The sequence below is a fragment of the Centruroides vittatus genome, unplaced genomic scaffold, assembly GCF_030686945.1.
Source record: "Centruroides vittatus isolate TY-2023 unplaced genomic scaffold, ASM3068694v2 contig_461, whole genome shotgun sequence".
In the NCBI taxonomy this organism is placed as follows: Eukaryota; Metazoa; Arthropoda; class Arachnida; order Scorpiones; family Buthidae; genus Centruroides; species Centruroides vittatus.
Genome location: NW_027122257.1, coordinates 1,501,728 through 1,517,169, shown reverse-complemented (window position 1 = coordinate 1,517,169; position 15,442 = coordinate 1,501,728). Strand labels below are relative to the sequence as shown.

Genomic DNA, 15,442 nt, shown 5'->3' with positions numbered 1-15,442 from the left:
GAAAACTTTTGTACTGTTTTAGAAATAATAACTAAAAGAAAATAATTTAAAATTATTTTTTCTTGGGTTTTTTGAATTATTCTTATTGAAAATCGATGAAATTTCTAATTATTTAACATGGCTAAAGGTGAAACGTAAATCTTGTATTCGATACTAAGTGAAAAGCAATGTTTTAAATCATAGTAACAGGACTGTTTAGAATTGAAAAGGCTAAAATATATTCGATTGGTTTTTTATCTGCTCCTAACACGTGACTGTATTCTCTTCAGAGGATCTTTCGTTTTCTTCTCCAGACGTACAATGTTATTGGAAAAATATCGAAATGGCAACCTTTTCCAACGGTTTCTACTTTACTTCTAAATTTTCCAAATCAATATCGCTTTTTATGTAGAAACCTTTATGAAAATTTTATCTTTAGGAGCTGTTTCACTTCACTCTATATGAATTTTTAATAAATATAATTGGATATTTTGATAAAAATCCCCGTAATAACGTTATAATTTTAGTATAAAATATTTTCTATCAAAAATTACATCGTAATTAACTGAATTATTGAAGCGAGACCATGCAACATTATGATCTGTTTATATTTTCAAAAATATGAATAATCTATTTTAAAAATTCGAATGTTTATAAAATATGCAGTCACAATTTTATATACAGGAAATTTAGTCCTTTTGCTTAGGGCCTCTTGATTTTTTAGGCCTCAAAAGCAGATACTCGGTACTAGCTATTATCCCAGATCTTATACCGTATCAAATATTATGATTTATAATTTTAACATTATATAAGATTATATATTAAATGGGGCCCTCTCGAATAAGGTTCTTACAACCCTCTTCTAGTAATTCTATATTGTAATTGCTACAGTAACATTAAAATATATTAATATTTATATTAGTATGATGTAATTATTAGTTTTATTGCATAAATAATAAAATCATTTTTGCAATCTTCAAAACTGATTAGAAATTTTCTACCGTATCTGCAAGTTTCTCTTAAAAACTCCAAATATTCTAATTCTTAGAAAAATAAGGAGCTTAAATATAACTTCTAACATAAAAACATCTCATTCTACTGCTATAAAAGTATCAGATAAGAAGAAAAAACCCTTTCTACATCTTCATTTTGGCTTCTCCTCTTAACTAACTTCCTACTTTATTAAATAAATTCATTAAAGCAGAACTCAATAAAAAAAGAAATATATATTTCTAAAATTATTTCGTGATCTTCCATCTACGAATAAACTTTTTCCGGTTTTTAAATCTGTAACATAATTACTTAATTTAATTATTACAGGAATCTTTTGATTTTATCGACGTAAAGCGCTTCAAGAACCAGCAATTCTGTCCGATATCTTAAGAAAATCTAAAGAAAAAAAACTTCGACTTGAGCCAGTTCTTAGAAAGCTATCAATGTGCCTTTCATACGTCTGTCTCTTCACGCTTCTACGATATTTAGAACCCCCAAGAAATACCAGTTTAAGAGGATTAAGTTTCTATCCTAGATACATTCGCTTGATGTGTATGTTTGTGTGTCTGTCTACTGTTTTATCCTTCGAGCTATAAAAATCCGGAACGATAAAATCAAGAAGTAGATTAAGGGCTGTTCTAACATGAAATTTTAACTGATAACTATTGTTCTATACTCTTGCCATCATACATCAAGAAGCACTTGAGCGTAACTTCGATTTTTAGCCAAAATTGGGCAGTTTGCACAACATATTTTTTACGTTTTTTTCCGTATTTTAATACAGTAAATAAATATATATATAAATATGTAAACTTTAATTTTTAAATGGTAAAATTGGTTTAAATTTTTTTAAATAATTTAATTTTTTTGTAAAACTTGTAAAATATTTTATTTTTTGAAATATTCTTAATTCCATAAATGAGATTTTTTACTTTGTTATGCTTTTATATAAAATATAGAACAGAGTTTATTTAATTTGCAAGTTTCAACAATGTAAACAAATTTAAAATTGTTTTTTTCATAAGAACAATATTATTATTATTTGTTTGAAATTTACAAGTTTTCAACAATTAAATACCTTTACAAACTTTCCACGTGTTTACATTTATTTTTAAATAAAAAATCATATAAATTTTTAAATAAAATAGCAGTTTTTATATTAAATAATAATAATAATTCGTAAAAATACATTTCTAATACAAAAATTTGCACAGTTTTAAACATTCTTTTCTTTTTTTAATGTTGTTTTCTTTTCACTTTTAAAAAGTATTCTAAAATGTAAATTTTTTTAGAATCATAATCGAAATCATTTTCTTATATTATTCAACGGTTGTATCTGCACTGCATTACAGAAAAATATCGAGAGGAAACCGCCTTTACAGGGGCAGCAAATTGTCATATAGAATGACATGTTGCGTGTTCCTAGTCACGATCGGTGAGTATCAAGTAAAATAGAGTGTCGTACAGAAACAATTGCTGCATGTTGAGCTATCTATCTCCTTTCCAACGTCATGTTGTTGATTGAAACCTGTCCCGTATTACAATGTCCTATGTCAGACAATCACTTAGACGCATTGCAGATGCGGGCACGCGTACAAAAAAGGATTTTTTTTTACGATTTTACTACAAAAATATATTTGGAAACGTTTAATTATATTCCTTCCGACGTTTTTATAATATAAAACACAATATCTGTGTAGAAATATTTGTAAATAATTAAACAAACTTAACTTTTCGAATGGGGTGAATCTAAGGTTTCTGTTTATTCCACGTGTTTTCTATAGGAAAATTTTTAAAATAAGTGTGAGAGGGTTTGGGTTTACACATTCTTACTCTTTTGTGCTAATATATATTATTTAATTAAAGTTTAAATTAATTAATTTCGTGTATATCCAAAATCCATATTCAAAGTGTTATGTTCTGTATATTTGAGGACAAATTAAATTATATCCTATATAAACATGTATAATTTATATAATTACTTTTATGCTGTATATTAATATCTACATGAGAAAGTGTTATCTGGAGTTGTTTCTTGAATTAGTTTGAACTCATTAAAAGAAAAGTTATGCAGAAATTAAATAAACTTAAAAGCATAAATGGCCAAAATCATAATGTAAAATTAGAGTAAGTAAACAAATTTTTCTTTATAATATTTTAAAATTTATTATAAACCAAGATTTTATTCAAGAAATTTCGAGAGTAATGTTTATAAAATTTAATTTAATTCAACTATTTAACTAACAGGAAGCAAATTTTAAATTTTCTAACTACTTTTCCAACTTATATTCGTGCTAGAAGAGCATAAAATAATACGAAAGGAGGTGAAAAATTCCATTTCCTGTTACATACCATTACAGTAATTGGTCCTGGTTAATCATACAGTTATTAAAAAAACATAAGTAATATAATATTTTTTAATCTTGACGATTCAGCTACTATTATACTTAGAATTAATATGTTAATGTCATCGGTCTCATTCCACAAGGATTTATTATATTGTTACATCTGTAAATTTTTACTAATGTTGTCCCTAAAGATATCTTTGAAACAATAAACTGTAGATAAATATCCCGTAAAAATGATCTATGATATATTTTTTATATGAACATTATACATAAACCATGGCCAAAAATTAGTTGAAATCATCTCTAATGCATTTTTAATTTTTAAAAATTAAAAAAATAATCGTTGGATTGATTGGAATAGTTTAAAAATCGAAATTAAGAGGCAATAGAAATTCGCGTAATAAAAATATATAAATTTGTTCGATAATTAGAATAAAATCTGCTTTAAATTGTAAATTTTATTTACTTATTTTGAAACTCACACGATTATATTTAAATAAAAAAAATTACTATATATTTCGTTTAAACACTACTGATTTTACACATTTTCATTGTGGAAAAAATCTGTAAATTTTAACGAAACGTAATGAAATTTACAATTTAACATTTCATCAGTTTTAATTTAAGAAAAAAAAATGATTACCATTGTTGAAATTTACGGTAATTTTTCGATAAAGTTGTATGTTTCATATAAATTATGTATTGTATTTCAACAATGCAAATATTGTTGAAATAGAATTAAAATTGTAAATGTCTGCATCCTTGAATTAATTGTATATTTCAAAATAAATTGAAATATTTTATATGAAATAAACAACATATTTGTTCGTTTCAAATAATTTATTTTTAAAATTTTGTAATGTATTAATTTAAAAATTAATAATTTATATAAAATGTACAAAATTTTTCCTTAAAAATATTATTCTGTACACTAACAATTCGAATAGATTTCGAAATGTTTACAATTTTATTGACAAGAAACACATTTAATTATATATATATATATATATATATATATATCACATTTCAAGAAAAATATTATAAATATTCACACATAAAAAATTTACTAATTTAACTCCATTGTATGTATTTATTTATAGAAAAATTACTTTAAAATATTTAATGAAAAGAAATAAACATAAAAGAAATTAATACGTATGAATATTTTAATTATTTAGAAGATAGAAATGTCATTTAAATTTTTATAGAATAAGCTTTACAATTTGTTTATTAAGGAGATAAATTATCGTTACGTTAAAGTTTTTTTAATGAAATGATTTGTATGCATTATCATTGTATAAAATAAATAAATATTTGCTAATTACGTGTGCTTATATGTAGAAAACGAGTAATTTCGGTGCGGAAATCTTTATTCAAATTCACAAATTGAGGTTGCAACTGCATGTTTATGTGCTTTAAATTAAAGGAAAAAATTTTAAATCGCCTGTTAAGGAAACGTTATCTCACAAATGCTATCAAATTAGTGGAATAATGTAAAATTAAATCAATTTATTTAATGCAGTATTACTTATTTTTACCTGTGTTTGTCATTATATACCTGTGATATTGATCCAGTAGATAAAAATCTTCGTGTTATCTACATATTACGTACATTAATACCTTATCTGACTCATTAGAATCATTAACAGTGACTACAGTTAATGCTCATGGTTACATTTTTCTATACAAGCCGACAATAAATTTTCTTACAGTTGAATTGACAACTTTACTTCATTCCAAGTCATTATATATCCATTTAGAATTTGTAATCATTTACTTTACTGCTTTCCATTGTAAATTGAAAGCTAAACTGATAATCTGAATGACTCTCATTAAAAGGAATTTCCTGCAATAACAATTTTATATATTAAATCACTCGCTATTTAAATCAGGATATTTTCATTTTCTGTACTTTAATAAATAAAGTTATAAAGATCGTAGATTAAGATAGTTAAAATAAAAAAATGAGCTCATTTAGACGAAATTGTGTTGTTTCTTTAATTTTATATACTTTAAACTATTTTTTTTTCATTAAATTTTTTTATTTTTTAAAATACTTTTGTCTAATTATCGTGTATAATGCGCATCAACTCGATTAAATTAATGTAGTTATTGCGTGATGCTATGAAAAGAAAAACCTGGTCTTTGTCATATTTAGGCTTTATTTCAAAGTAAAGATGATAAACAACCAGTTATTTAACGTATGGAATATTTTTTTTAAAATAATTTTCGCGTATAACTTAGTGTACGGAAATTTCTATAAAATTTCACGTTTAATGGTTACGTCAATGTAACCATTAAACGTGAAATTTTATAGAAATTTCTCGTATCTAAAATTGATCATTTTTAAATTAATTGTTAAAAAACATTAATTTTTAATTATTTTCTTTATAATTAATTTTTTTCATGAAGTAAACGCGTCGCATCGCGTCGCATCAATTATGCAAATAATCATTATTTCGTTTTCAATTTACAAAAAATACTCTCCGTATAATAAATTACTTTACTCTAAAAGTACTTCTAATCTAATTTTCAATAAAGGAAAGAAAGTAAATTTATTTCAATTCGGTTTACTCTGGCTCACACGATGACGCGAACTTGGCGCGTCGTAGAGCGTGTCCACGCATCATTAATGTCTTAAAAATATTCTCAATTTTACCTTAAAAATAATTTTTAAAATGTAATATATGCGGTCTTTAAATAAAATTGCAAGTGTTTATAAATTAATTTAATTTATTTCCGTTAGAGTCAGTGCAAATACTCGAAGCGACGCGTCGTCGCCTCGCGTTGCTTCGAGTAAATGATGCTAATTATTCAATATTTTTCCAGATTATAAAAATATTGCAATTAAAACCATCTTTACTAGAAAAAATTATTAAAATAAATCGAAATAGACAGACAAAAATTTAAATTTTATATTATTTAAATATTACTTTAATTTATACAACACAATAATTTCCATTAATATATTGCATAGATTAAAACATGATTTACCATTTATTTCCATAGAATGACATTGAGATGTAAAAAAAATTTAATAAATATTGTTAATAATGTAAATCTTTGGCAATGTTTAATTACGGTAATGCTGGTGATATCATGAAATGAGTCGGTTGAACTTTTTCATATCTCTCATTCGCAATAACAGAAAAAACAAATTAATTTCACTTTAATCCATAAATCCATAAACTATCCCATCTCAACTATAGAAAAATTTCTTAATTGATATTTTCTGATTCATGCTTCTTCGTATTAGGTTTTTATTCACCTTTATTAGTCCACGTTTCCACCCACTTCCACTTTTCTGAATTTCACGATCTTTCATTCACATTTCTTTATTCACTTTACACATTTCACGACCTTCCATTCACATTTCTTTATTCACTTTACACATTTTACGACCTTTCATTATCATTTCTTCATTCACTTTACAGCATTTCACGATCGTTCATTCACATTTCTTTATTCACTTTACACATTTTACGACCTTTCATTCACATTTCTTCATTCACTTTACAGCATTTTGCGATCTTTCATTCACATTTCTTCATTCACTTTACAGCATTTCACGATCGTTCATTCACATTTCTTCATTCACTTTACTAAATTTCACAACTTTTCACTAACCTCTCTTAATTTACCTTTATTTACTCCCGTTTCTTGATCCATATTTTTTCGACCATGTTTTCTAATCTACATAACTAGATTTATCTTTGTTCATCCAATTTTGTTCATATACATTAATTGATTCATGTTATCTGATTCATATTTAAACTGACAGAAATGTTTACAAAAAATAAAATTATGAAAATCATAAGTAATTTAAAAGATAAATTTTGAAAATTTCGTACTTATCAAGTAATTTTTTAAAAATTTATTTAACCATTCTATTATATTAATTACAAAACTTAATTATCAGAAAAGAAATTTTTTTTCTTCTACAATTTTTTTTTAAATCTTCATTTTTAAAAATAAATTTTTGAAATTATTTTAGCGTGTCTAAATACAATTCACTCAAGTACAAAATAATATAAAATTTACGAACAAAGAAAACCAAAAAAAAATCATCCTCCAGCAAAATTAAAATTAAAAAATCGAATTACTTCAATTAATATTTCATAAATAATTAATTAATTAATTTAAAGCCAATTTATTTTTATAATTAATTTTTTTAAAAATTTAAAATAAAAAGTATATATATTTTTGGTTTTGTAGACTTTTAGAAGGAAAATTTTATAATATTTACATTTATATCAATAATTAAAGTAAACGAAAGATTTAATTCAATTGTTTAAATTTAATTTTAAGGTATTGTTTGTAAGATAAAACATCAACAAAATTATTTAATTAATTTTAAAATATGTAAAAGTCATCTTTATATATATATGTATATATTTATATTATAGGATTTAGTATAGGAAATATATATTCAGAACTAAGTTCTTTAAAATAATTAAATATTTATCCACTTTCCAGAAGAGGATATTAAATAAATATTACTAAAAATATTTAAATATTATGTTATGTCATTAAAATAAATAAATCTTCCTTTACTTAGGTTAGTTTGTTGAATAGTTTTTTACACGCAGTTATTTTTTGTATAAGTTTAACTAGAAAAAAAAGATATAAGAGGAGACTTTCTAAAGCCTGTAATTTCATATATAAAATGTATTTATTGAAATTCTATACACTTTTTTAAAACTAATATTAATAAAATTTAACTCGTGTCTCTTTCGTTTATCGATTTTTGTCGCGTTTTAAGTTATATACATGCTAAAAATATTTTTAAATTATTTATAATACTGTACATATAAATGTTTGTTTCAATTTATATTTTCGCGTGAATAAATATAAAAAGTTTCAAATTTATAAAATGGTTTCAAAATGTTTAAATCTTTGATGAAATTTATAATTATTGTAAATTTCTTTTAGCGATTATAACAAATTTATATTATAGAAACTGATAAATAATTTAAACTTGTGCATTTCACTATTTTATTATTGAAATCGACAAATATTATTATACAAACACGTGCATTTCGCCATTTCCTTGTTGAAATTGACTATATTAGAAACACGTGCATTTCACCATTTTTCAGTGAAATATACAAATATTATATAATTTGCCTATTTCATTATTATTTAAATTCAAATAATGAAAGAGGAAATTTTATAATATTTGTCAATATCTGTAATGAAAATGACAATTAATTATATCGTTTAAATTTATAAATTTCATTATTTTGTAATGAAATTGTAGATTTCAACACGTGATCATTTCTTCCATTTATTTGTCTGTTTCGTTATTGAAAATAACTGTACATTTCTTTAAAAAATATACAAATAACGTTGCGTTTTTACAAATATTTTATTAAAAGTGTAACACAGGAATGTCGTTGTTTTTTACTTTAAAAAAATAGGACACTGAAATTTCGCTAAAATACTCAAGTAAAGAAGCTTTGAAACACAAAAAATAATGATATTAGATAAAGTAACAATAGAGAAAATAAATTTCGTTACGTCAGACGACGATAAAATCCAAAAAAAACACAATTTCTGCCCCATTTAAACGTATAAAAATGAGTTTTTTGGGAGTGTGAATTATTCTTCTTTTCATTAGTTAACGTAAAAGATTTACGCATCAACAAATAACTAATACACGAAAGTATGAAGGATAACAATTTAAAGGAATTGCGTATCAAATGATCTTTTGTTTCGGTGAAGAAGAGGAACCATTAAAATAGATGAAAATGATGTAGTTTGCGGGATATTTTAAAAGTCCAAGTAATTATTTATTCAATACTTTGGAGACTTTAAGACGCTAAAACGTGGTAATTAATTAAGTTTGTGTCAGAGACTATCTTTCGACATTGATTTAGTTTACGTGTAAAACAAGCACCTTTCTAGAATTTTTTTTACAGAAATTTTTGGAAAATTCTATTTAAATTTTCTGAAAGAAAATTTTGTTTACAATTTCACGAGCTTACAATTAATTGAAATTAAAGAATTTCAGGAATGTCATTGACTTTCTATTAAGATTTTATTTTGAAAAATTCGTTATTTGCATTAGGATTTTAAGTCGATTTTTTACATCTTGTTGTTACTTCTCGTTTATTAATATCAATTGTAGGAGTGAGTACAATGAAGAAAAAATAAATAAATTTATCAACATTTATTTTATTTATTTTGGCTCGAATTTGTTTAATTAATTTTTTGTAATTTTTGAATTTTTTTTCCTAAAAAAATACTTTACATTTCTGATTAATTGCGACAAATTCTCGACGTTATTTTTCTTTCCTTTTTTTCGTTTTTCACTCGAACGATGATTATCTTTTATTGTTTTAACTCGAATATTTGTTATTTAATATTGTCACGTGGATATTTTTTCGTGGTTTTTGATACAATTTAATTAAATTCATCTTTAAAAATTATAAATTTGTATTTTTTTTTTTTTTTTCAAAATGAAGAAAAGCGCATCACTCGATCTCTATCTCTTGCTCTTTGTAACATTTTTCTCATTCTCTTGACTCGATACAGCATTTTTCTTGTGAAAAAAGATTTTTATTCATCTAACAAACTTTTAATTAAAACTTTAAACTTCGACTTTCTTTATAGAAATTCTTTGCGGTTATTCATTGTTTTATTTGAAACTATTTTACTTAAGCACAATTACAACAAATTTGTAAAGAATTTTTTTGCAGAGGAATTTTTTCAAAGAAAGATACTATTTGTATGAATTTTGTTGGAAATTATTGTCAAATATTTAAAGAATTGTTTGTTTTTTTATTATTTGTTTATTTTATTATTATTTACTCCTTATTCTTCTTTTTCTAGCTTCATCTTCTAAAAAATCTGAAAAATGTCATTTTTAAAAAAATTAAATTATTCAATTTTAAATGAAATTCTTCAAATTAACTGAAATTTCAATCAAATTCCTCAATTTAAATTCAATTTTATTCATTTCACGTCATCGGTACGTTTGTCCGTCCGTTCAAACTTTTAAAAACTATCTATTTATATGGATATGAACTCGCGATTTTATTATAAATTTGTTTTTTGGGTAATGTTTTCCGTAAAAATTGAGTCAAAATCAAAAAATTTTTCAATTAATGTTTTTACATTAAAAATAATTTAAGAGTTTTTTTTAATATGAAACAGCATTTAAAGCTTTAATTATGTTCGAAATAATTCATTAAAAAGTATGAAACGGCCACAGCGTTGTTTCGATACTGAAACGGAATAAGATGACAGAAATTTTATAAATTTTTGAGTAAATATCAACGTATATTTTTATGTTTCTTCGAAACAAAAAGGTTTTATGGCATTTTAAAACAAATTTATCGAGCGATAATGCGGAAGAAACAGCAATTTTATTAATTTCTCGTACGAATTTTTCACATATTTACACGAAAAACTTGCAAAGAAAAAAAAATTAAAGTAGAAAAGCACATTTTTGTATCTGGACATTTATCCGGTAAGAGAATTATCCATTTAAAATGAAATTATTAAATCAAATTATTGAAACATGTTGTGTAAATTGCAAAGCAGATAAATATATTTGCATTCTGTTTGTAATTAACCTTTAAGATATTAAAAGTTCTCTTTTGAATGATGACCAAGATTTAGAAAAGGATAGAATTAATTTCTATCCTTTAAGTGCTTCCAAATGTTTAATTAATTTCTAATTTTGTCTGCATCCCTCCGAATCGATTTCTACGTTTCATTTAGATCTATGAAAATATATTAAGTTGTATTTTTATTAAAATATTTACATCTTTGCTCTTCGTTCCACACATTGCAAGAAAGAAGAAAAATGTACTTAGAAAAGAAGAAAATCTTGCTATAAATTTTTTAAAAAATGAAAAAATGAAATTGCTACTTTTCTAGAAAAAATGGAAATTTGCAAAGTTATATGCAAACATTTTTTATCAAAACAATTAATGCGTAAAAATTAAAAACAATATATGAAAATCGAATTTAATTTGTAAATTTATTGAGTAAAAATTTTTTAATTGAATTCACGTGACTTCCGGTCTAAACCCAAGTTCGTATATAGTTCATCGGGGCCTCCTGCCCCTTAGCTTCACACATCCGGTCTTGATTTTCATCTATCTAACACCATTCTCGATTAGGAAGACGAACAGACGGACGACAGTGGAAATTAATAAGTCTACCTGTAAGCAGCGGCCCATTTTTCACGAACATTTTTGCTGAATACAAAAAAGCGTACAAAAATAACCTCCAAACAACGGCATTTTCTATATTTCGGTCAGTGGTCGTCGTTAAGAGGTTTGACTGCATTTTAAACGATCTACACAACAATTATTTATGTGTAAAATGAAACTAAATTTCACACATAACACACGTTTGACTGATGAATTTCACATCGTAGCTATGAAATTTTCAAATTATATAATCATAATTTTGCACTCTGTACAATATTTTGCAAATTTAGTTGCAAAATATGTCAATTCATGATTCTGAAACTATATAAAGTTGTGCAAACAGTAGGCTATTGTTTAAAAACTAATGTGCAAAATTTTATATTTATGTTTAACTTCGAATATTGTGCACTTTTTAAATAGTTTTGCACATGACTTTTATATTATTTTGCAAATAGCAGTTTAATTTATTTTTATAATTTCAAAAATTATATGCAAAATTTCCTTTTAATTTACGTAATAATAATTGATTGTTACTCTTTAAAATATCCAATTTTTATTCCACCTTATTATATAATAATTTTAAATTTAAAATTTATTTTTTAAGGGTACGGGTGCAAAGTTTAAAAATCAACGATTAATTTTGATATTTTTTAACGTTTTTAATTTTATCAAATAATAAAGAAATTTTTTCGTTTCAGAATATTTAATAAATTCAATTAAGATTTATAAATTTAATTTGAGTAAAAATAATTTATAAAAAGTTATTGTTTTGTATATCGAAAAATATAATAAAATAAAATGAAGAAGAAAATACTACAATTTTTCCCTCTGTTTCTGTTTAAACAATCGCAATATTTGTATTAAAAATGTTGAAAAAAGTTAAGAAAAAATTGAATTTTTAAAAAAATTTATTATTTTTATTTTTTATTTATTTTCTTTTACATACAAATTCGTCAATTTCATTTTATTGTTGTAAAGGCATTTGTCAATTTCACTTTATTTCTTTCAAAAATTATTCAATTTCATTTGTTTTTTCTATTATGTTTCAATTTCATTTATTTTGAATAAAAAAACAATCCATTACAACAATTAAAAAACGCAATTTTTCTTTCGCTTTCAACAACTAAAAATAGAATAAAAATGCAACTTTTTATTTTAAAAAAACAATTAAATTTTTTAAAACACTCAAAAAATTGGAAAAAATTAAATTTATAAAAGAAAAAATAATTAAATCGTATAATTTTTTAGCAAAAACATTAATGTAGGAACATTTTAGATAATAACTTTTTATTTTTAATTCATAAAATTTTTCGTAAGTTAAAAAATTAATACTGATTATTTCGAAAAAAAAAAGTCAAGAGATGAAATTAATAGTAAATGGAAAATGAGAGAAATAAAAAAAGTGAAAGTATTTTTCTTTATTCTTAAATTCGATAAAAAAAAATCCAAAAATAGACATTTAAGTATAGAAGAAAAGAAGAATAAAAATATAAGGGGAACAATACAAAAAAGATTTCTTTTCATAAAGTTTCGTTCGGTTTTCCCTGGGTTGATTTGTTTTTTGAATTGTGCTATTATTAGATGAATGACAAAAAAACCAGAAAATAACTTTCCTTCTACATTAAAATCAACAATAGATTTAATATTTTTGTCATTTATACCTTTTAGATTAGTCTTTTCTTTTTTTTTTAAAAAATATTTTTTAACGTTTTTCTGATTGATTTGAATGTATTATTGCTTAAATTTTCTTAGATCATTTTATTTTTAAAATTTATTGAATTATTTTTTATCGTTTTCTTCTTTCTAAATAATTTTCCAAGTTTAAGTTTTGTAAAAAAAAATTTCGTCTTGATGATACGTGAAAATTTATCTCTTTATTAAGGGGATTAAAAAATTAAGATAAAGGTATAAAATTATTTTTATTTTTTAGAAAGTAACTTTAAAATAAACTTTAGGAAATTTAGAAATTTTATTATCTTTATATAGCTTTAGATTCTTTTGTTTTTATTTTAGAAAATTTAACTTTTTGTGAGCTTGTTTATGAAACTGTATAAAAAAATTAGTTAAATTAGTGAATAACATTGTACTTGTAGTAATCACAATTTTCTATAAAGTATGGCGATCGGTCAATAAATGACCCTCCAAAATTTTTACATTTATGGACTTAGGACACCTTGAAACATCGAGAAGTGCCAAAATATTCGGGGGAGGAGTAATTTCTGTATGTACTCTCTCATTTTCCACTTACTATTAATTTCATCTCTTGACTTTTTTTAAAAAATAATCAGTATTAATTTTTTAATTTACAAAAAATTTTATAAATTAAAAAATAAAAAGTTATTATCTAAAATGTTCCTACATTAATAGTTTTTGCTAAAAATTATACGTTTTAATTACTTATTTTAGTAAATTTAATTTTTTTTAACTTTTTTGAGTGTTATTTTAAAAAAATGTAATTGTCTTTTAATAAAAGTTGCATTTTTATTCAATTTTTAATTGTTGAAAGCGAAAGAAAAATTGCGTTTTTTAATTGTTGTAATTGATTGTTTTTTTATTCAAAATAGATGAAATTGAAACATAATCGAAAAAAAACAAATGAAATTGAATAATTTTTGAAAGAAATAAAGTAAAATTGACAAATGCTTTTACAACAATCAAATGAAATTGACGAACCTGTATAGGTGTGTGTGTGTGTGTGTGTGGGAGGCGGCACGATTTTGTTTACCCTCTTTGAAACTTAATAACTCCTGTGCTTTATGTCTAAAATTTTTGAAATTTTTCAGGGAGGTTTGTGTATTAGGGGGATTTATTCCATTAAATTTTGGTGGTTAAAAGACAAGGGAGATAAAACGAGTCGTGTGTGTCTCTAGTAGGGTAGGACTTAATGGCGATTTTACTCGTTACTAGCATTTACAATTTTTTTATAAAACTCTTCTCTACCTTCAAAATTAAGCCTTTTGCCATTTTATAATAGTTAAAACTATAAAAACATTTCTTTAATACAATATGATAACAGATGGCGCCACCAGAATTTTAAACGTTGCCGGGAAAGTAGAGCAACTAATTGCTGGTTTATGTTTTGCTAGATTTCATGAATTTATACAAAAATTACGTTGTCAAACTCTAAAAAAATCAAATAACCAAAATTGCATTAAAATTTTTCGAGCTAAACTTAATTAAATTAATTAAAATCGGTACAATTTCCAGTAAAATTTTTGTTTTTTTCAGTCAAAACTAACAATTTCAACCCATATTCTTTAAAGAAAATAATTATTTTTTTTACTTAAAGTACATTTTTTGTTTTTTATATATTTTTTTATTGAATTATTCTTAAAATTTTACACCTCTTTTGTAAATATGAGGCTCAGAATTTTTCAGAAATAAATCATCTTTAAATGTGTAAATTATCACGTCATCGAGATCATTAAATACTTGTAGATATTGGATTAGTGACGTCAAATGATGACTGTAATCGTGTTACTCTTGAAGAAAGTGTTATTTGAATGAAAACAAAAAATTGGTAAATTTTTTTTTTGCATATTTTCCTTTCAAAAAAATATTACCTCAAGCTATTTTGAAACACGACTCTGTTGTTTTTTTAGAAACATTGTTTAGTTAGTTTTCGAGAAGATCCTGTCAATTCTTTCATTTATCTTCATTTCTTCCTCGGTTTTTTCTTTCTGTTTCCTTTAGGATTAATTGATTCCTGTAGATCATTCTTGGATTAAGATACAAAGGATTCCTGTTGCTTTAATAAACAGTCAGAGTCTAATTTTATTATGTCTTGCTGAGTTGAGACAAAATAAAGAAACTTTATCTTTATAAAATTCCCTTTATTCTCTTTTTTCCTCTCTTTCTCACACGTTGGTTTTGTAGTTTTAATAAATAAAAATGTATTAAAGTACTTTAATATTATGAAAAAATTTCATTAAAATAAATGGGGGCTTAGAATTTAAA

General features: G+C 23.7%; 1 protein-coding gene across 2 annotated transcripts in view; it reads left to right on the top strand.

The window, feature by feature from the left end:
• Nucleotides 1-15,442, top strand: part of LOC136977605 (uncharacterized) — an 84,552-nt gene that overhangs the window by 46,434 nt on the left and 22,676 nt on the right. The gene's annotated exons all lie outside the window — the stretch shown is intronic.